General features: G+C 40.0%; 1 protein-coding gene and 1 non-coding gene across 2 annotated transcripts in view; one reads left to right on the top strand and one right to left on the bottom strand.

The window, feature by feature from the left end:
- Positions 1–987: 987 nt before the first annotated feature.
- The window catches only part of ninl.L (ninein like L homeolog), a gene marked incomplete at its 5' end in the record, with an annotated part of 80,966 nt that continues 59,934 nt past the window's right edge, over positions 988–22,019 (top strand). Inside the window, 1 exon segment of the mRNA NM_001092955.1 lies at positions 988–1,094.
- LOC121393976 lies at positions 13,528–13,714 on the bottom strand. The gene has a single exon (XR_005961437.1). It is a non-coding gene; the product is annotated as a U2 spliceosomal RNA (small nuclear RNA).

Below are 22,019 nucleotides of genomic sequence, written 5' to 3'. Positions count from 1 at the left end.
CTTTCTGAGAGCCGCTGACTTTGGGAAGGCAGAGCAGGAGCTTATTGGTCACTGAGTTTAAGTCCCGGTTGAGCTGCTCAGGGATTGGATAGCTGAGGTTTAAACTTCTCCTTCAGCTCATCCAATCACCATGCAGCTTTACCAGGACTTGAAAGTAAGTGCAACATGGCAGCCCCCCCTAAAGGTAACCCTTTGTGGTCCCTGTTTTGTGGTGGGGCCCTGGGCACCAATTTTTTTTTTAAACTTCTGGGGGGGGGGGAGTTTTTTTACATGGACGTTTAAGGGGGGCCCTGGCCACCAATTTTCTTATAACGTGGGGGGGGGCCCTAGTCACCAATTTTTTTTCCACATGTGGGGTCCTAGCCACCAATATTTTTTAATGGGGGGCCCTGACCACAAATGTTTTTTTTTAATGGGGGGGGCCTGACCACAATTTTTTTTTCAATGGGGGGCCCTGACCACCAATATTTTTTTATTAACATTTGGGAACCATAGCCACCAATTTTTTTATTTTTTTTAGTGTGTCGTGGGGGTGGACCTGTGGGGTGGGGAGGGTAGACCTGTAGGTGGGGCTTGTGGTGGGCGCAGTCCAGGGGGCCCAGTAAATTTTTTCGTATGGGGCCCTGCGATTTCTGATGGCGGTCCTGGCTGCACAGGTTCAGCACTAGCAACTAGTTGCTCCCAGCCAGGTGAGCTAGGAAATTCCAGGTTGCAATTCTGCTATTACCAGCAGGGGGCGCCAGTGCTAACGGTTCAGGCAGGAGAAGGTGTCAGATATCCATTGTGTCAGGTTTCCAGTGGGGTGGGGGAGACAGAGCAGGAGAAGGATGAACAGTAGTAGGAGGAGATGGAGGCATAGCCAGTCCCAGGCTTTCTTTGGGAAGAGCTCAGCCTGCCTCCTCCTTTCCCTCTCCAATGCTACGCCGCGGGGCTTGTGAGTGAATACAGGGGGAAGGGAGGCAGCGCACACTTTCTTTGAGGAAAGTTGGAAGGTTCTGGTCTGAAGCCACACTGGAGACTGGAGGCGCATCCGATCTTATTGTCTGGAATGAGCTCGGCCAGCTGATGCCCCGCACACACGGATAAAGGGAGAGGTAATTGTCTCTCGCTCTAACACTTATTCCTCTTCTGTTTCATTCCTGCCCTGTGGTGTCAAGACGAGAGCAGGAATTATTTATTACCCCCCCCCCCCAGTGTGTATAATGGGAGCTTCCAGCAGGGACGGGGGCTGCTACCCACCAGCTACTCCCAGCGTCCCACTTCATCAAGGCTCGCGAGGGATGCTGGGAGCTGTAGTAACGCAAAGGCTGACTGTTAAGTTGTAAGTCAGACCAGGGCCCGGAGAGGTGATGTTTATTTCTCTCCTACTAGTAGTGTCTCGGGGGATTCAGCTGATATTTGTGCCAGACACCTGCAGCAATTGCAGCTGTGAAAGTCTCAGTGAGGATGCTGGGACCTAAAACTCTTAAAGGGGAAGTTAACACAAAGAGAACAAATGAAAGAAACTCATGTCAGTTACTTTTATTAGTAAAGATGATTGTAGTTGCCAAGATCTGTTTATCTTTTGCTGCTGCTGCCAACAGACCAGAGGAGAAGCATGTCAGCCTGTATTCTGCTATTGTTTTTCAACACTACCAGCAGGACAGACAGGGACAGACACACAAACCTTTTAAACAATTGCATTTATATATAACCTTCATACCCACGGTTGGTTCACCTTTCTAAGCTGTTATTCAAATGGTCTTCTTTTATTTATAGTTTTTTAATTATTTGCTTTTGTTTATGTCCAGCTTTCAAGTGGGGGTCTCTGACCCCATGTAAAAGCAAATGCTTTGTAAAGCTTCAAATGTATTGTTACATGTGTTTCTATTCAGGCCTCTCCTATTCATATTCCAGCCCCTTATTGAAATCAATGCATGGTTGCTAGGGGAATTTGGAACCTAGCAACCAGACTGCTGAAACTGCAAACTGGAAAGCTGCTGAATAAAAAGCTAAAGAACTCAAAAACCACAAAATGAAATCCAGTTGCAAATTGTCTCAGAATATCACTCTCTACTTAATACTGTAAATTAACTCAAAGGTGCACATCCCCTATAAAAGCCACGGGAAGTTCCATACAATTATCTTTTCTTTCATTGGGCTAATTAGTGACACCCCCTTTACGTTTCAAATGCTAATCCCAAATGCCCACCCAGCATTTGGCATGGTGTGTAATGTTAGCATCTATCTGAAATGGAAATGGTAATTGGTGCAAATCTTCTGGATTGTAATGAGCTGCAGTTTTATGCACCCAGTGACCCTGGAGTAGTTGTTGAACTACAGCCTCCAGCACTGCAGTTAAAGGGTGCATGTAGCTGTAGTGACGGAAGGTTGATGTTCCTGACATTAATGACACATAATTACACACGCCATATTCAGGTTATTTGCCTTAATAGAGAATTGTATAGGAAAGATCACTATAACCATTCCATTTTACTCCTGCGGACCATTTAGTGTTAGGCCATTCCTTAAAGTGAAAGTGCACCCACTGAGACGTTCTGTGTAATTAAAGAGGTGGTTTACCTTTAAGTTAACTTTTAGTATGTTATGGAATGGCTAATTATAAGCAACTTTTCAATTGGCTTTCATTTGTTTATAGATTTTTAAATATTTGCCTTCTTCTTACTCTTTCCTGCTGACTCCCATCTAAAGAAACAAATGCTCTGTAAGGACTTTTACACATGGGCGGTTTTTCCTGCGCGGAGTAAACACACTCAATTATTCTGAAGGGGGCTGTATTCACACAGACCCATGTAAGCAGGGGAGCCCAGGAAAAAACGCCCATGTGTAAGAGCCCTAAGGCTACAAATGTATTGTTATTGCTACTTTGAATAACTCATTTTTCTATTTAGACCCTCTCCTATTGATATTCCAATGGTTGCTAGGGTAATTTGGACCCCTCAACGAGATTGCTAAAATTGCAAACTGGAGAGCTGCTGCAAATTGTCTCAGAATATCACTTTGTACATTATAATAAGGGGGTTATTTATCAAAGGTCAAGTTGAGTTTTTAAAAAAAATATTTTTCGAGATATATTATACCCCCGACCCTGGAAATATCTCGAATCTCGAATACACCATCTAAAACCTGTTGAGATCATGTAGGAGTCAGTGGCAGAGGTCCCTTAAACCATTTGAAGATGTTAATAGCCTTCGTGATGTTCTCGTTTTTTTCGGTGGGTTTTGCTCGAATACTCAATCAATTCGAGTATTCGAGTTTTTCACCCCACTACATAACACTGATTCCAGTTTTTTACATTCGAGATTTTTCTTAAATTAGAGACCATTTGAGTTGTGAGTTCATTTGAGGTCTAGAAAAGCTCACAAAGCTCTAAAATTCAACATTTGCCAAAAAAAACCCCTAAAAGTTAATTTAAATGTGAAGAATCCCTTTAAGTATAAATTTCTTGTTTACCATTATCCTTTAGGTTGTGTGGATTAAGTTTTTATTTTTTCACGCCAAAAGAAAAAAAAATGATCTCGATTTATTTTTATTACACTTTGTGCAGACAATATGTCCAGGCAATAGAATGAGCTTCCTTTTCAAAGACAAAGGGTCAATCTCCCCTTGAGGCAATAGAAATGTGAATATTCTCCCACCCCAGGTGTCTGTGCCTTGCTTGGAGAACAGAGGAGCTGCTGAATGGGGGTCTCAGGCTGATTTTGTTTGACATTGGTGGCTCTGTTCCTTACCTATGGTGCCATTGTGCCCACATGTCTTATTCTGAGATTGAATAGGGGAAACAAAAGCAAACAAAAACAGGGACAAATTGGTGTTAAATTGGATTAAAATGCGTAAAACACTAAACAACAAAATTAGAGTTGCTTGAATTTTTTTCTATCTCACCCTACGCTTACCTTAGGAAATTACATTTTCTTTAAAGTCAAAAAGCTGGAGTAAAGCAATTTTGCATCTTTATATAAACAAAATCAAAATCTCATTACGAAAGTTAAAAAAATAGAAGAAAAAAAAACCACGTTCCAGTTTCTTATTCAAATCATTGTATAGTTGCTATGGTAATTTGGACCCTAGCAACCAGATAACAGAAATTGCAAAGTGGAGAGCTGCTGAATAAAAAGCTAAATAACTCAAAAACCACCAATAATAAAAACCGAAAACCAATTGCAAATTGTCTCAGAATATCTCTATATCCTACTAAAAGTTAAAGGTGATCAACCCCTTTAAAGACAACTTAACACCAATAAACGTTGTTACTCCAATTTTACTTTCTTCCACTTTTGGGAATATCCCCTTAAGTGCTCGTTGTTGTCAGTCACAGGAGACCCTGAATATTGAAGACAAATAGCACTAAAATATTGATTTGAGTCGTGTCTTGTGTTTCAGTGAACTTGTGTGGAGCAGAGATGTTTAGTAATGATGGTGATGGTTTTCCGATGTAAGGACAAAGAGAATTACAGTATGGGGGGCAAAGTTGCTAAATATCTCATCTCCTCCCAAAGGCTCAGTTTAGATGTGAGATTATTCACAGATATGGTGTTTTCCAGATAAGGGGATCTCCATACCTTGTCTACTAAAAAATTTTTAAACATTGATTAAACCCAGTAGGATTGTTTTGTCAGCAATAAGGATTAATTATATCTTAGTTGGATCAAGTACTGTTTTATTATTACAGAGAAAAAGGCAATAATTAAAAAAAAAAAAAGTTAATTATTTGATTAAAATGGAGTCTATTGGAGATGACCTTTCCATAATTCAGAACCTTTTGGATAATGGGTTTCCTGTATAAAACATTTTTGAAGTGGTAGAAATTCCCATGCTTGTTGGGTGGGTGAATGTACAAAACATTTGCAGATATGCTGTACTGGTTATAAAACTGGTTATATAAAATGGTTACTGGATATAACTGGTTGAGAAGAATTCATGGTGGTAGAGTGGATGTTTTTCCCGTACTAGCTAAGTGATGATGCCTTTATGTCGGAATTCTATCCCAGCACTTTGCCCTTTGTCCTCCGTGAAACCTTAGTTCAACAGTCCTCATCACTAAACTTGCTCCAGAAATCTTTTGTAGTCACTAAAGTGTCTTCATCAAGCAACAGTTACCAAAATATTGGGCAGGTATGCATGCCTTGCATTTTTATACATGATGGGGCATTGATTGCTTAATTAATTCAGGAACCACGCCTGGTTTTCACTTTACTTTGTATCCGCTGTTTATGTAGGTGTCTGTTTTGATCTTGGTCGATAACTGTACACAATGGGTATTTTCAAACAACTAGGGCTTTCATCCAGTTGCCTATTCCATCTAACAGAAACAAAGAATTTATTGTAAAGACTTGACTGGTGAGTTGATACACTTGGCAATACGTTGGCACAATCTGATTGGCTGATTAGAACAGTATATTTGAATAAAATTTAATATGTTAAACATGTTCCAGTCATCTGTAGGTCTTTCTGTCTACAGGCATAGGATGCGTTATCCAGAAAGCTCCGAATTATGGAAAGGCCATCTCCCATAGACTCCACTTTATTCAAATTATCCAAATTTTTTAAAATGATTTCCTTTTTTTCTGTAATAATAACACAATACCTTGTACTTGATCCCAAGATATAATTAATCCTTATTGGAAGCAAAAGCAGCCTATTGGGTTTATTTAATGCTCAATTGATTTTCTAGAAGATCCAAATTATGGAAAGATCCATTTTTCGGAAAACTCTAGGTCCCGAGCATTCTGGATAACAGGTCCAATAACTGTACAATGTTTCTCAGTTGGCACCCACAAGCCAATTCCAAGAGTAGTGGATGAGATGCGCAAGTGAGATAGTCCCGACTGGTTGAGGCAGGATCTGCTTTCTCAACTAACTGAAATTCAATGTTGTGGTCCGACCCTAATGTCTAGGAAGTGCTAAAACAAATGTAGAGAAGACACATGAGTACAAGGATTTTCTGGGTAAAAGAAGAATGGAGAATGAGAAAGGAGAAGATGACAAAGAGAAGGGCAGAGCTAAAGAGTTGCCTGATGAAGGGTGGGTGTTTGCCTGATGAAGGGTGGGTGTTCCCCCCCCCCCGAAACGTTGAATGTTTGGTGGCTGAATAAAAGGGGATACTCCCCGACTGCATTAACCAGTGTGTGTGCGGCTCCGTTTTCTATACACATTCGTTGCTAAGGGACCTGGCCAGGTCAACGGAAGAAACGCACCACCAGTTGCAGGATTGGTGAACTACAGGTGTGCGGTAGGAGAAATTACTTTCCACTTTACTGCCAGCAGTAGGGCGTTACGTTTTATTTTTAGGTGACACCCGGGGTCTGGTATTATTTTTCTACTTATAGGAGGTGGATAGAAAGAGATGATATTTTAACTGCATAGCCATCCATTGACCAGTTCCCTAATTGATGGTGAAACATCTACTAGATACAGGAATACAAAGGAGTTCATGACTTGTCTAGATACCAGAGTAAGTTCCTGGTTCCCATCATTCTGAAGGTTCATCTAGTGCCCCTTAATTGTTTTGATATAACAAAGGTAGTACCCAGGTAGTTCACCAAGGCATCATAACCTTGAAGTTCCCATTAGTGAAATAATCTGTAGTACTACAATTAGACCTACAGCTCACACTCCATGTAGATTACAAATTTCAGACTCAGTGCTGGGCCAGATGCCACCAGATTATTCAGGATAAAGTCTCAGACTGTCTGAGTTCCCAAATCCCCTTTTCTTCTGGAATAAAAGATGCGACCCTAAAAGCCTAAAATCTGGATTAATTTTCTAAAGCAGTACATATGTTATGGGAAGTGCAGCTTTCATTGTGGTGATGTCACCCAGAGGAAACTATGAGATGTATTTAGCATTAGATGTTGCATTTTTGCAAAATTTCTTGTTATCTCTCCAATAAACCCATTTTCAAATCCTCTTAATGCCACCCCTGTATCTGCCCAATACAACTCTTCTTGCATGCGGAATTGTGGGTTGTGTTCTTTAATATCCATACTATTTTTTTCCATAACTTCTTAATTGGTCCAGGTCTTGTGGCCCTTTTGTGGTTCCAGTCCCTGCCCACATCTGTATTTATTCCCTTGACTGTGTCTAGTCCCTGTGCAAACCTATAATGATCAATATAAACTACTGTGTTTAAATGATGAATTATTATCTAATAAACATATAACCCTAAGGGCCAGTCCACACAAGAAGATTGGGGGAGATTAGTCGCCCCAGCGAAAAATCGCCTCTTCTTCAGGGCGACAACCCTGTACTTGATCGAAACTAAGATATAATTAATCCTTATTGGAGGCAAAGCCGACCTATTGGGTTTATTTAATGTTTATATGATTTTCTAGTAGACTTAAGGTACGAAGATACAAATTACAGAAATATCGGTTATCCAGAAAACCTCAGGTCCAGAGCATTTTGGATAACAGGTCCCATACCTGTATATAATTAAATCTCTACATATGTAAAAATGTGTTTTATATCAAAATGTACAGATTTCTAGATTTTCATACAGTACATAAGAAATTAAAATGTTTTTGCTTAATTTTCTTCCCTTGGGTGTTTCTCAGTCACAGCCTCTCTAAACTGTTAAGTTCCAGTCGCCTGCTTCAGAGAAAGGTATGGGATCTGTAATCCAGAATGCCCAGGACCTGTTTTTTTTTTTTTCCAGATAAGGGATATTTCGTATTTAGTCTGCTTAAAAATAATTTAGTCAGTAATAGTGATGTGCAGGTCGGCACGATACCCACGGACGGACGGGTTCGGGCCCCCCTTTCCGGGACGCGACCTTCCAAATGCTGGCTTCTGACTTCCGGGTTGAACTTTTATAGACGTGCGCCTCTCTTCACGCCCCTTCTGTGACTTCATTGACGGGTCAGGTCGGCGCGGGTCTATATAAGGAACCCAGAAGTCGGGCGCGGGTGACGGGCAGGTACAGGTCGGGAAAAGTCTGACCCGCACATCCCTAGTCAGTAAGTAACCCCAGTAGGATTGTTTTGCCTCCAATAAGGATTAATTATATCTAAGTTGAAGGACAAGGTTCTATTTTTACAGAGAAAAAAAAGTTTTTTTCAAATTTGGATTATTTGATTGAAATGGAGTCCATGGAGATGGCACTCGCGGTACTTCGTTTTCCGAAGTCGCCCGAAGTTTCCTCGTGAGGCGACTTCGGAACAAGAAGCACTGCGAGTGCCATCCTGCTGGCGATTTTTCATTATAGCCTTGCAGGAAGGTAGCAGAAGGCAGTTCAGGGAGATTGTCGCCCCGAAGAAGAGGAGATTTGTCGCCAGGGCGACTAGTCTCCCGAATCTGTCCGTGTGCCGATACCCTAAGGCACCTTTTTATATCTTGTGCTGCTTCATGCATAGGTTTCTGCCGTCATATATTAAGAAGCTGACAGAAAACAGAACATGGAATGAAATGCTGCTGTGTTATTTTAACTGGCAGGAATCCACATGCTGGAAGGGGCTGATTCTGGAGCAAAGGGTTTGTGGGATGAAAGCTGTAGTCAAACCATGGATGGGGTCAGTGACCCCCATTTAAAAGGTGGACAGAGTCAGAAGAAGAAGGCAAATCATTCAGAAACTATAACAAAGAAAAAATTAAGGCCAATTGAAAAGTTGCTTAAAGTTATTAATTCTATAACATACTAAAAGTTAATTTAAAGATCAACCACCCTTTTAAAGCAGAACAACTTTTAAAGAGCCACCCCCCTTGAAAATGATTATTTTTTACCATAGACTCGAAAAAATAGATACAAAGGCACACTCCACACAAGGCGTTTGCAAAAACCCGAAAACTTCTTTCTATTTTATTGAAGCGAGATCCCAGCAAACATTTTGGGGACAAGCACTTGATGATGCAACATTTCTATTTTTCTCAGTCTATGATTTCAGATAGCTGATTGTGCCGTGCATTTGTTTACATGCCAACAGGTTTCATAGATCAAAGAAAAGGGTTAAATACCTTGCAGGAAATGGTTAGAACCTTGCTTAATTATATTATAACTATTTAACAAGCAACACAGAAACAGTCCATTTAAAAAAAATCCTTAACAAAAAAAAAATCTTACACAAACTTGACTTTTCTGACTTAAGGCCCTTATACATTGGCAGATATAAACTGCAGACAGATTAACTTGGCATTTTATTGTCCAGTATATGGGGCCCTCCGAAGCTTGGGCTTCCCCAGTCAATATCTGGCCAGGTGTTGGTCAGCCAGGCTTAAAAACCCAGTCAGAACGAGGACTGCATTAGTTCGTTGATGCAGACCTCGATCTGACTGCCCGTTTTCTCCTTGTTATGATCTGATCGTTGGACCCTAGGGCCTACAATCAGATCAGCCCAATATTGCCCACCGAAAGGTGGTCATATAAGGGAGAAATCTGCAACCTTGCCAAACGAATGGATTTCCATATACCGGTATATGGTCAGCTTTAAGTGATTAAAATTGGTGCTTAAATGCATAGACCAACCAGACAGTTTGCTTTTATTTTCTTAAAGGAGAAACAAACCCTTAATAAAAAAAACCCCCTACCCTGCATATACTAGCTTCCCCTAACTCTTTACTTACCCTACCATGCAGATTCTGTCCAGCGGAGTTCATGGGCGCCATCTTCAGCCGGTAATCGGTACGGTTACAGTAATCTTCGGAATGAGACCGGCACTTTTGTCACAAAAAAAGGCTTTTGTCACAAAAAAATTGTGACAAAAGCTTTAGGGCAGTGGCGATTACATTTGGGCCCGCACACCTTAAGGACCCGCTGGAGTTGCGATAAGTCTTATCATGGGCGTCAGGGCAGGGGAAAATTTTTCAATGCTGGCAGCACGCCAGCCAGATCTGGGGGGTGGGGGACAGGGTGTAGGATGCGCTGGTGTTAAGTTACACCACTGCCTTAAGCTGGCCATAGACGCAAAGATCCGATCGTACAAATCGAGGATTCGTACGATATTCGGACCGTGAGTGGAGAGTCCTGACATCTTTCATCTGGCGGAGAACGGTCATTTGGTCGATCGGACAGGTTAGAAAATTTCTTTCGGTTGCGGGTAATATCTCTGCGTGTATTGCCGATCGTACGATTTTCAGAGGGAGACTGTCACTAGCTTTGTCACATGGACATAACTATCATAAGATTGTTGTCAGGGGCAGAACATAGGCTCATCTGTTCTTACTACTTCTGAATGGTAAGACTTTGATCTTTATGGTTAGTGGCAGGTCGGGAGAGCGAAAGTCCGATCATAGGTTGATTTGTACGATCGGATCTTTGCGTCTGTGGCCAGCTTTAGGGTGATAACACATGGGGAAATTTGTTAACCTCAATAAATATGCTCTACAGCGGGTGACAGATCTCCTGTAAATGCTTTCCCACCATCAATAAAGGAAATCACCGGTGGGAAAGCATATGCATCGTTAGAAGTTGCTTCTTATGGAGAAAAACGTAGTAACGAGTGTTTCCATACCGGCAATTTACATAATTCCCAGGGGGGAAAGAGTTTTCAAAAGATTTGTTGCCTACAGTAGCACAGATTTACCACAGGCTACAAATCATAGCATATTGGAAAAATAAAAAGTACTGCAACGACCAATTGTTCCTCTTAGAAAAATCAGATTGCAAAAGGCTGGAGGGGATCAAATTGATTAAGTCGTGATTTCAATGAATGTAAAGCTGACGCAAAGATATAGCCATACGAAGCAAAGGTTCTTATGATTTTAGGACCGTGTGTGGATCGTTCCAACATTTTTCGTGCCATTGTGATCGGCCGTTTAGTTGATCAGATTGGCTAATGATAATATCTGCTTGTGCTGCCTATCTGATGATATCAATGGGTGACTGTCACAACTATTAGTCGGATATAACTTTTATAAGATTGCTGTCCGTCAATTCATGGCCAGAAAATCATTTGATTTGTTATTTTTACTACTACTACTACTACTTTACTTATTCTGAATGGTTAGATGCACATCTATGGCCAGCTTAAATAGATCCAACCACTTCCTACATCTGGCGCATCCCTAGTGCATGATTCACTTTATTCCTATGTTTTAAAGTTTTTTTTCTCTCTCGTTAGTCTCGTTAAAGTGATTGAACAGTGAGCGCACGGCTTATTGGCTTGGGTTTCTTTTTTCTTTTTTTGAGATACTACGGTTTCTCTTATTGTCTTTAGTGAAAAGGGCAGCCAAATTGTAAAATAAGCCTAATAAAACTAGAGGCAATCTCATTGTCTCTCTTACTTTGTTCCTTTCCAGCGTGCAGTACTTAGCTGGTTGCTGGTTTAGCTGATAAACTCTTGCTTTGTGAAGAAAATATAAAGGTGCCCATCTGTCTTATTAATCAGAACTGCTACAAGCACAGCTTTATTTAGACACAATGGTTTGGTTATGTTGACTAACTCCCATGTAAGCAAACCTTCAGTTATCGTTTGTGGTCTATTGTAAAGGGACATAATCATCCCCCCAAAATAGCACTGGGAAATAATTCCTTTTTTTAACATGTATTACCAGTATAGCCACATGATCCAGTTTTCATAATATTAATTTCATAGTGTTAAAGGAGAAGGAAATCCACGAGGGTGCCAAATGTTAAGGCACACTGCTGTGTTATGGTATGGAAGAAAATATATATTTTTTGGGTAAGACAGAGCTAGAATCACACACGACTGAAAGAAAGAAGTGCATATATACATGGAAATAAGCAAGCATAAATATAGGTTAATAACATTTATTTTAGATGGGGTCAGTGACCCCCATTTAAAAGATGAAAAGAAGAAAATTAAGAAATGATTAAAAAAAAAAGGTCAAGTGAAATGTTGCTTAGGATTAGCCATGCTAACATACTAAAAGTTAACATAAGGGTGAACCACCCCATAACATATTTATAAAGTGCCTACATATTTCATACCTCTTTTCAATAAATGGGTGTATACATTGAACATGCAGATTTATGTATAATAACAACCAATAACTGATACAAGAGCTATAAATGGCCCTGCCCAAATGAGCTTACAATCTTTTTTGTTCTGAGCTACAGGTGAGCTAGGGCAAATGTTGGACAAAAAAAGGGACTTGAACCCAAAAAGCATTCAAATTCTGCTTAAACCTGAAAAAAATAAAATTATGAAACTTAAGCATAATGAATATTGACATTTTGGTTTCTCCACCCTAAAGGGAAAATAGGATTCATTTAGAGCAGTGATCCCCAACCAGTAGCTCGTGAGCAACATGTTGCTCTCCAACCCTTTGGATGTTGCTCCCAGTGGCCTCAAAGCAGGAGCTTATTTTTGAATTCCAGGCATGGAGGCAAGTTTTGGTTGTATAAAAACCAGGTGCACTGCCAAACAGAGCCTCAATGTAGGTTGACAATTCACATAGGGGCTACCAAATGGCCAATCACAACACTTATTTGGCACCCCAACAACATTTTTCAAACTCCTTTTACTTCTGAATGTTGCTCACGGCTTCAAAAGGTTGGGGATCCCTGATTTAGAGATTAAATTATGTCCCTTCCAGTCTATGTGGTTTTCCGAGACTTAACAGATCTCATTCTAGCTCCTTGTAAGTGACAATTTGTTGTTTGAGTTCTTTCTTTAACTTATATCTCTGCAGTGACACTGACTGTATTCTTCCAATGGTGCATGCAGAAATGACAGCACCTGTTATCCCTCCATCTTTCTAGAACAAATTTGCATCTGATAAACAGATGTTAAGGCCAGGTGCTTGAATTGTCAGGGAAGCAGGCAACCAAAAAGCACATGGAAAAATAACTGCACCTGGGGCGAGTAAGGATAGGTTTTTTTTAACACCCCTTCCAACAACAATGTGGCATTTCGGATCAGCCCTTTATTAGGGTGATGATCTTTTGGGGTAAGTGCATACCAGCTTAACTCACTATTCAGGATTGATTTGGGCCAATTATTTCAGGAAGAATTGGTTCATTGTACAGGATAGTTGGATGCTTGTGCACCTCAATTTTTTTCCAGTTGGATTGTTATGAGGGTTTAAGTGAGCGATTGAAGCCCGAGCGTGTTTCGTTCACTTAAAGTGCAAAAAGTTCAAATACACAGTGCATTAACGGTGCTGTTATTTACACATAAAAAAAGGCTAAGTCCAAACTCCGGGTCACCTGGCCAAAAGGTGCAAAAATGATCCTGAATTTTCAAGCTCCCCTTCACTGAAGCTAGGTGGAACCCTTTTACCCCCAGGCCTAAAGACATGGACAGGGCGCAGTGGTCTTCAGCCCCCCTTCACCTCAAGGCTAGGGGGTCCCTTTTTCCTTTCCCCTCCAGCCAAAAGGCTTATAAGGGGGCAGGATAACAAGTAGATCTCTGAATAGGTCCCAAATCAGTATGCTCCCATGGCGAGGGAAGAAGGAGCCTAATGGCCACACATTTCCCCCTAGATTCCGTGCATCTAACCCAAAGGCTATGGCACTGGATGGATTTTAAAAATGTCCTTACTACCATTGCCAAAAGTCTGGGGTTAAAGGAGCAAGTGCTGCATAAAAGTGTGCATAGTGCCATAAAATCACAGAAAAAAGGTGCAGTCCTGTGAATTTCGGCACCCCAGTGGTGCAAATCCTGGGGTGCAAAAAAGCTTGGACTTTAATGCAAGCAACTCGACTCACACAAGCAAGTGTTTTATTGTACCATCAGTGAGGTTGGCGTTATCTCCAATGTTAAACTGATAAGAACTCATAGTATCCTTGATTTTGGCCAAAAGGCCAAGAAGCAATATTGCTGTTGTTACACACACTCACGGGCAGTGCTTCCCAATCTTGCGCTGTCCTCCCTGGGGGAACTTATAGGAATGACAGAGGGGGGATCAACTTGAAGGCTAGTTAGGATGAGAATTAGGATGTATTGGCCTTTTGTCCTAGATACACCTAAACACTCAGTTTGGGTGAATATGTACATATATAATAATAATTTGGGTGCATGTGGATACAGCTGTGTGTCTAGGAACCAACTGGTTCTGGACCGATACAGGAAAATCAGCAGTGCTTAAGGTTAATTAAATTATTTATTAAAAATTATTTATTAAAAATATCTTTCCAAGAAAGATTGTTTGTTTCAACACACGTGTAGAACTGAATTGTCAGATATACAGGTATAAACAATAGAATTCTTCCTATATCTTACAATTCAGCACTAACAATGGGCGATGTTCGGGTGCCTTTACAAGTGCCCGATCCAAATTTTCCACCTGGCTGGATCAAAGAGCTGACCGATATCCAAGTCTTCTGCCGATATCGTCTAGCTCATCTCCGACCATACACGCGCCGAATATTGTACGAAATTTTTTTTGTACGATATTATCAGTGCGTCTATAGCCACCTTTAGAGTGGGGAGCTTGGGCACCACTGTTTTCTGGGGGATACGTTGTGTTTTAATTAATTTTAACCAAGTCTGTTATTGTGTGTTGTAATAAAGATTAATTATTTTAACTGGAGTGTTCATATAGACAGGGTCATGGCTACATTTACGCATTTCTGTTGGGAATTGTTGCTAATTTGTTACAATGTAAATCACATTGCACAGCCCCATGCAGTCGGCTTTCTCACTTTTTTCTTAAAAAAGTACCATGTACTTCCAGACAACTTTCCATGATGTGTTTGCTGTAACGTTTGCTCTGTCATTACCGTGATATTTATAACTTCTCAGCATGTCAAGAGAATATTGCTTAACTGGGTTAGTAATCCCAGTTTACTCAATGAAGAAACTAAAGCTGGCCATACTTTTCGGACCGTGTGTGGAAAGTCCCGTCATTTTTCGTCCAGCGGAGATCGGTCGTTTGGTCGATCAGACAGGTTAAAAGATTTCTGTTGGCTGCCGATAATATCTCTGCATGTATTGCCGATTGTACGATTTTCAGTGGGAGACTGTCACTAGCTTTTGTCGGACATAACTTTCGCAGAACATCGGCTGATCTATTCTTTTGTACTTTATTTGATCTGAATGGTTAGTGAGATGGGAAAGTCAGATCGTACGATGATTCGTATGATTGGATCTTTGCATCTATGGCCAGCTTAAGAATGCAAATTTTTATATCTGCTCTCCAGGTTAAGTACAAAAGGACAAGCTTGTCATACTTCTAAAGTATACTTATCCCAAGTGTAATTGCAGAACAGCATGCAGGAAAACATTGATTAGTTGCTTGCTGGCAAAATATGTTCAAAATGATCGGCTCCCCAAAGATGCAAAGATTTTAGCGAAGTCCGACCGATCCTTCGAAATTATCGTGAAGTTCGAATTCGAACCATCGTACATCTTACGATTTTTCGGCTGACATCTGCCAGAAACTTGATCGGCCAGGTTAAAAAATCTTTATCATTCCCAGTGCAATCTATCTATGTTTGCAGGGCCAAGCTGGCAGCTACCCTTTGTTTTCCTGGCAAATTGGTCTTTTTAGTTGATGGACAATTCTTACAATCGTATGATCGTTTCGAGATAATCGTGGTCTCACGATGACAATTGGATCTTTAAAAATCATTACATCTATGGCCAGCTTTATTGTTTCATTTATGAAGTGTCCCCTGTCACTTTCATGGTATTTTAGAAGCCTTTTGATTCTACCAACCTCCTAATTGTATCTAAGTCAATTTGCAGATGGCTGTCTTGCTCATTGCAACTCAGTGATTTGCAGGGAAGATTAGCCTAGGGCCAGATGAGGGCTACAGTTGCTGATTTTCCACAAGCTGAGAATCCTTCTTTTCTTCAGGCAAGATGGATTTTAGTGTAAAATGCAAAATGTTGCATTTTTGCACCTAAATCCGCTACATCTGCCTGTATCAGAGCGAAAACAATGCTTCCAGGGGCAGAGAGAGAAGAAAATTAGAGGAAACTAGAGGATATAAGTAGTAGTTTGTTAAGGTGCATGTTACTCTCATTAAAGGAGAAACAAATCCGTACTATAAAAAAAAACCTACCCCCTACCCTGCGTATACCAACCTCCCTCTTTCCAGTAAGCGTAACTGCCCCCCTGGGCAAATGCCCCTAATTTTTTACTTACCCCTCAGTGCAGATCTTGCCTCGGGAGTTCACGGGCGCCATCTTCTTTTTTCGGTCTTTTATGGAATCTGAGCAGAGTTTCGGCACAAGCGCAGTTGGAGTAAATTTCCCGACACAAACGAAATTTACGTGACTTTCGGCGCATGCACAGTTGTTTGTGACCGGAAATTTGCTCCAACTGCGCAAAGAAAGAAGATGGCACCCGTGAACTCCTGAGGCCAGATCTGCATGGAGGGATAAGTAAAAAAATTAGGGGCATTTGCCCAGGGGGGCAGTTAGGTTGTGGGGGAGGAGGGAGGTTGGTCTATGCAAGGTACGGGTTTGTTTCTCCTTTAAAGGGCAAGTCAACCCCCCTAAAAAAATTGTCTAATAACAGAAAACATAATTTTGAGCAACTTTCGAATATACATTCTTTATAAATGTTCTATGAATTCTAAGTTCTATGAAAGTTATTTATATATGTATGGCTATTAAAAGCAGTGATTGTCCCTTTCTATTTTCTCTCCGGATGGCTCAGACTGTTGATACAATAGACAAGGCAGCTGATTAACAGACCTGTCTGGGGAGCTAAGACTTTTTCAACATTGTTTAAAAATTAAAAACCAGGAGTTAAGCAAATGCTGCTTTCAATAGCAATTGTTTTTACAAATAATTTTTGGGGTTGACTAAACCTTTAAATTCATTCTGGCAGAACTGGAAAATAATCAGAATATTCAGATTGAGATACACATAAGAACAAGGGTCAACTTGTTCAGCATGGGGCAATTGTATTCTAATTTCCTGCTGAATACATAAAAAGCTTATTATAACAACATCTTTTACGGAACGAGAAGCCCAGGCAAACAGAGCAGTGCTTAATAAGTAACTGTTGCCATCATGATGTGTGGCAACACGGTGACAAGTTAATGATCCTTATGTGGAGAGAATTTTCTTCCTAAATGAATTGCTGGGCAAGTTAAAGCTTGCCTATTATTTGGGCTGGGGGCCAAGTTATTTCACCTGTTGTGAGCTTGTGCCGACTGTCCGTATGATGCCATTCAGTAGAAGCTTATTGTTATTAATATCCTTATTTATATAGTACTGACACGTTTATTCAGTGCCTTACAGAGATTATACATCACTCACACCAGCCCCTGCCCCTTTGGAGCTTACAATCTAAGGTTCCAATTACATTCATATAACATAATAAAGTCACTTGCATCAGTATTGCCACTTATATTTGTTAGAAGATTATGGCATGTGTAATTGCAAATGGAAATTTATGAAATAGCCAGCTGGAAAATAAACATTACTTCCCAGTATAATTCTACTCAACATTTACTGCTTTCAGTAATGTATCAGTTTTTGAAACTGTTTTAAGTAGGCAAACTCTATTCTGGGCTATTCTTGGGTGTTAAGCTCCCCATAGACGCAAAGATTTCTCTTGCCGAACGACCGATTTTAGCGAAGTCCGACCAATCCTTTGAAATTATCGTGCAGTTAGTGGGATTCGAACGATCGTACGATTTTTCGGCCGACATCTGTCAGGAAATTGATCGGCCAGGTTAAAAAATCTTTATTGGTCCCAGTGCAATCTATCTATGTTTGCAGAGTGTTTATAAATTAGCCCCAATGATGTATAGTCTGCATCAGAATTGGAACAAGCTCCTCATTACATTAAATACATCTAAGCAGCAGTATTGTTGTTGGCTTTTAGCTGGGGCTTATGACATTGCTAATGTTCTTGTTGACTCTTTTGGGGCAGATATTGCACAGTTTGATCTCTGTAGAAGGTTTCTCATTTGTTTCATAAATAAAAATAGTTTATTCAGCAGATAGCAAAAATCATTTGGAATTAATATGGTGGTGTAATGAGTTGATCGCTGATCTGGCTCTGGCTTAGTCATGGACAACAGATGGGACAAGGGGCTTTTTGGTTTATGCATTTTTTTTTTCTTTTGGCTTCTGAAGATTAACACGACTGTAACTCAGTGTTTTGTTATTGTGTCCCTGCACTAGCTCCTTATGGACAGCATTTTCACAGCCCTTCTCTATAAAGAGTTTAACCCTTTTCCACAGGGCAGTGTGTGTTTTTTTCCTTAATCATTTAAAGGGGTGGTTCACCTTTAAGGTAACTTTTATATGTTATAGAACGGCTGTTTCTAAGCAACTTTTCAATTGGTTTTCATTATTTTATTTTTTTATATAGTTTTATAGTTATTTCATTTGCCTTTTTTTCTGACTCTTTGCTGCTTTCAAAAGGGCGTTGCTGACCCCTTCTAAAAAACAATTGCTCTGTAAGGCTACAAATGTATTATTATTGTTACTTTTTATTACTGATCCTTCTATTCAGGCCCTTTCCTATTCATATTCCAGTCTCTTATTCAAATAAATTCATGGTTGCTAGGGTAATTTGGACCCTAGCTACCAGACTGCTTAAGATGCAAAATGAAGAGCTGCTGATTAAAAGCTTAATACCTCAAAAACCTTCAATAATAAAAAATGAAAACAAATTGCAATTTTGCCTCAGAATGTCACTCTCTACATCATACTAAAATATATCTCAAAGGTGAACAACCCCCTTTAAATATAACCCGTAAACATTACATTTTATTAAATTTGCTTTGTGGGCACGATGTCACTTCCTTGCAAGCAGCATAGATTCTTAATTTTTGGCAGGGAATGGGTTAAGTGATACTGACTGCTCCTTTAGTTGCTAAGATTGTGTCGGTGTCACTACTTAAGAAGAACCAACAATTGTTTTTGAAAACATTAGCACAACCCTCCCTGGTACAAAAGCAAATAGTACTCCAACCTATGGAGAATTGCCCTGTAGCAGAATTGACTTTCTGCTCTAATAAATTCGATGGAAGGTCCTTTCTGATACTGAAACAACCCTATTAGTCCTATTATACTTTAGGTATTTAGTATGTTATAGAATGGCCTTTTCTTAGGAACTTTTTAACCGGTCTTCATTGTTTACAAAATTTATCATAGTTTTTGAGTTATTTTCCAGCCTCTTCTCAACTTTCAGAAGGGGTCTCTGACCCTTGCAGCCAAAAAGCTATTGCTTTGTTGCTATTGCCATACATGGGCCAAGAAAAGCTGCTGAAAGACAAAGACGGCAGCTTATTGCCCAGTGTATGACTGGGGGCAGCTGGGAAACTGACAATATGTCTAGCCGCATGTCTGATTTCAAAATTAAATATACAAAAATCTGTTTGCTCTTTTGAAAAATGGATTTCATTGCAGAATTCTGCTGGAGCAGCACTATTAACGAATGCATTTTGAAAAAAACATGTTTTTCCATGACAGTATCCCTTTAAGGCTACAGTTTTATTGTTACTTTTTATTACTTATCTTTCTCTTCAGGCCTGTCCTATTCATCTTCAAGTTTTTGATTCACACCACTGCCTGGTGGTAAACTGGACCCTAGCAACCCCGATAGAACTCCAAACTGCAAAGTTACTGAACAAAAATAACTGCTTTTAAACCTTATCTGACATACAGTACATGTGAGTGGTAATATATTCCGGCGCCTACTGCCTGGCTGCAAAGGTTACCCTCGAGCACGGGTGCTTTATTTGTGTTTGGGATGAGGCTGACTTATTTTCACTGCTTTAGTGACTAACTGAAGCATGAAAACTCTTCTCTCATTTCTTTGCTGCAGTTTTCCTTCCCTAACTTACATCCATCACATTTTTCCATTCACCGCAGCACAATGTGAGGAATGTTTCTGTTGTTTGTCCCTTATGCTCCGTTTTGAATTAAGAGATGCTGTACAGAGCTTATTATAGCATAGACGTGCGTTTAGCAGAGAGCGATTTTACTTTAAATCCATCCACCCTCCCCCCCACACCGTCCTCTTGTTGGAGCCCAGTGTTTATATTGGGTCTGTGGGTTTATAGTAAGTTAAACCAAGATTTGGTGGTGTGCAGGGGGAAAAATCTGCTGAGGCAGCATGAAATACGTTAACCCCCTCAGTAAAGTCTGTTTAAAGGTAACTTTCCTAGTTTTGTAGCTCTCTTTGTAGTAACTTCAATATGTTGAACAAAATTTGAAAACAAGTTTTTTATTTTTCTAACAAGTACCATTTCAAGAAATTTCAAGAGGTTGTGTTTTTATGTTGCCTTTCTATTCAGGCCTTCTCCTAATCATATTCCATTCTCTCATTCAAACTGGTTGCTACGAGAGCTAACTACTTGGTTGCTAGGATAAGTTTGACCCTAGCAACCGGTTACTGAAATTCCAAATTGGAGAGCTGCAAAAGCTGAATAATTACAAAAGAAACCCCAGTAATCAAATGAAAAACTGCAAATTGTTTCAAAATAGCACTCTCTACATACATACATAAGTCATTTTAAAGATGAACAACCCTTGTAAACAGTTCTTAAAGGAGAATTCAATCCGTAACATAAAAAATCCTACCCACCTACCCTTACGTAGATCCCCCCTCCCTCCTCCCACCCCAACCTACCTGGTATCCGGGGCAAATGCCCCTAACGTTTTACATACCCCACGGTGCAGATTCTGTCCTCAGGAGTTCACGGCCGCCATCTTCTTTTCTTCGTTAAATTTCAGAAGCAGACCGTCGTTTTCGGGGCATGCGCAGTTGGAGGAATATTCTGCTCCCGGACAACTGCGCATGCATGAAAGTCACGGTGATTTCCAAAAGTAATTTTTCAGTGCATGCGTAGTTGTTTGGGACCGGAATATTACTCCAGCTGCGCATGTGCCTGAAAACGACGGTCTGCTTCCGAAGTGGAATATCCCAACATTTTTCATACCATAGTGATTGGACAGGTTTAAAAGATTTAAATTGGCTAACAATAATATCTCTGCATTTTATGCAGTGGGAGACTCACTACTATTTGTCGGACATAAACTTTCGTATGATTGCTGTCTGTCAATTAATGGCCAGAACATTGTCTGATTTTTTTCTTTTTACTACTTTATTTAAGTAGTTTAATGTTTAATGGTAGATTGTTAGACAGAAAAAACAAGCGTTCATTGCACAAAGAATCAAATTTGTGCATCTATGGCCAGCTTTATTCCCAAGGTTTAGGGACCTAAAATCTGTGTCTGTTCAAGTAACTCATTGGGAAAAGTTTTCCTGTGCGCCAACTTGGACAAGAGCAGTTATCTCCGTTATCTATAGCAACCAATCCGATTTCTGCTTTTATTTTCTTACTTGCAGTAGACTGTCGGAAAGCAATTGTGGATTGGTTGTTAATGGCAACTGCACTGGTGCAATTTAGCAATTGTGTTCAAAAACAATTCCCATGAATAATACTATATTCCCAGGCAGCAAAATTATATACAAGTATGGGATGCGTTATCCAGAAAACCAATATCCAGAAAGCTCCGAATTACGAGAAGGCTGTCTCCCATACACTACATTTTAATCAAATAATTCAGATTTTTTAAATTGATTTCCTTTTTCTCTGTAATAAAGAGACCATATCTTGAACTTGATCCAAACTAAGAAATAATTAATCTGAGGAAAAGCAGTCCTGTTTGGGTTTATTTATTGTTTACTGTAATTTTACGTAGACTTAATATATGGAGATCCAAATTACAGGTAGACCCAAGGTCCAGAGCATTCTAGATAATAGCAATTTTGTCGAAGTATGGGAATCGCACGCTGTAGGCAGAATAACTGCCTTTAAGATTTATTAAATTTCCACACAACATGAAGTGTTGATAAAGGGCCTTGGTGCCCGAAACATGTTGTGTGGAAATTTAATAAATCTTAAATGCAGTTATTCTGCCTACAGCGTGTGATTCCCATACTTCGACAAAATTGTGATTTATAAGAGGAGGCCAGGGACGGAGCTTCCAGGGAAACACATAGTCTGGCTATACAAAAAGTGTGGCTAATGAGTGTAAACCTACTATAGAGACATTCTAGATAATAGGTACAGTAGCTGTACATATTCCTTCCCATTAGTGCTATGAAATGCCCTTTTCCTCTCAGTTAAAAATATAAATGGAACTTTCCATAATTTGAATCTTCATACCCTAATTCTACTAGAAAATCACATTAAATAA

Source organism: Xenopus laevis, chromosome 5L (genome assembly GCF_017654675.1).
Source record: "Xenopus laevis strain J_2021 chromosome 5L, Xenopus_laevis_v10.1, whole genome shotgun sequence".
Lineage (NCBI taxonomy): Eukaryota > Metazoa > Chordata > Amphibia > Anura > Pipidae > Xenopus > Xenopus laevis.
This window is presented reverse-complemented; position numbering and strand designations above follow the sequence as displayed.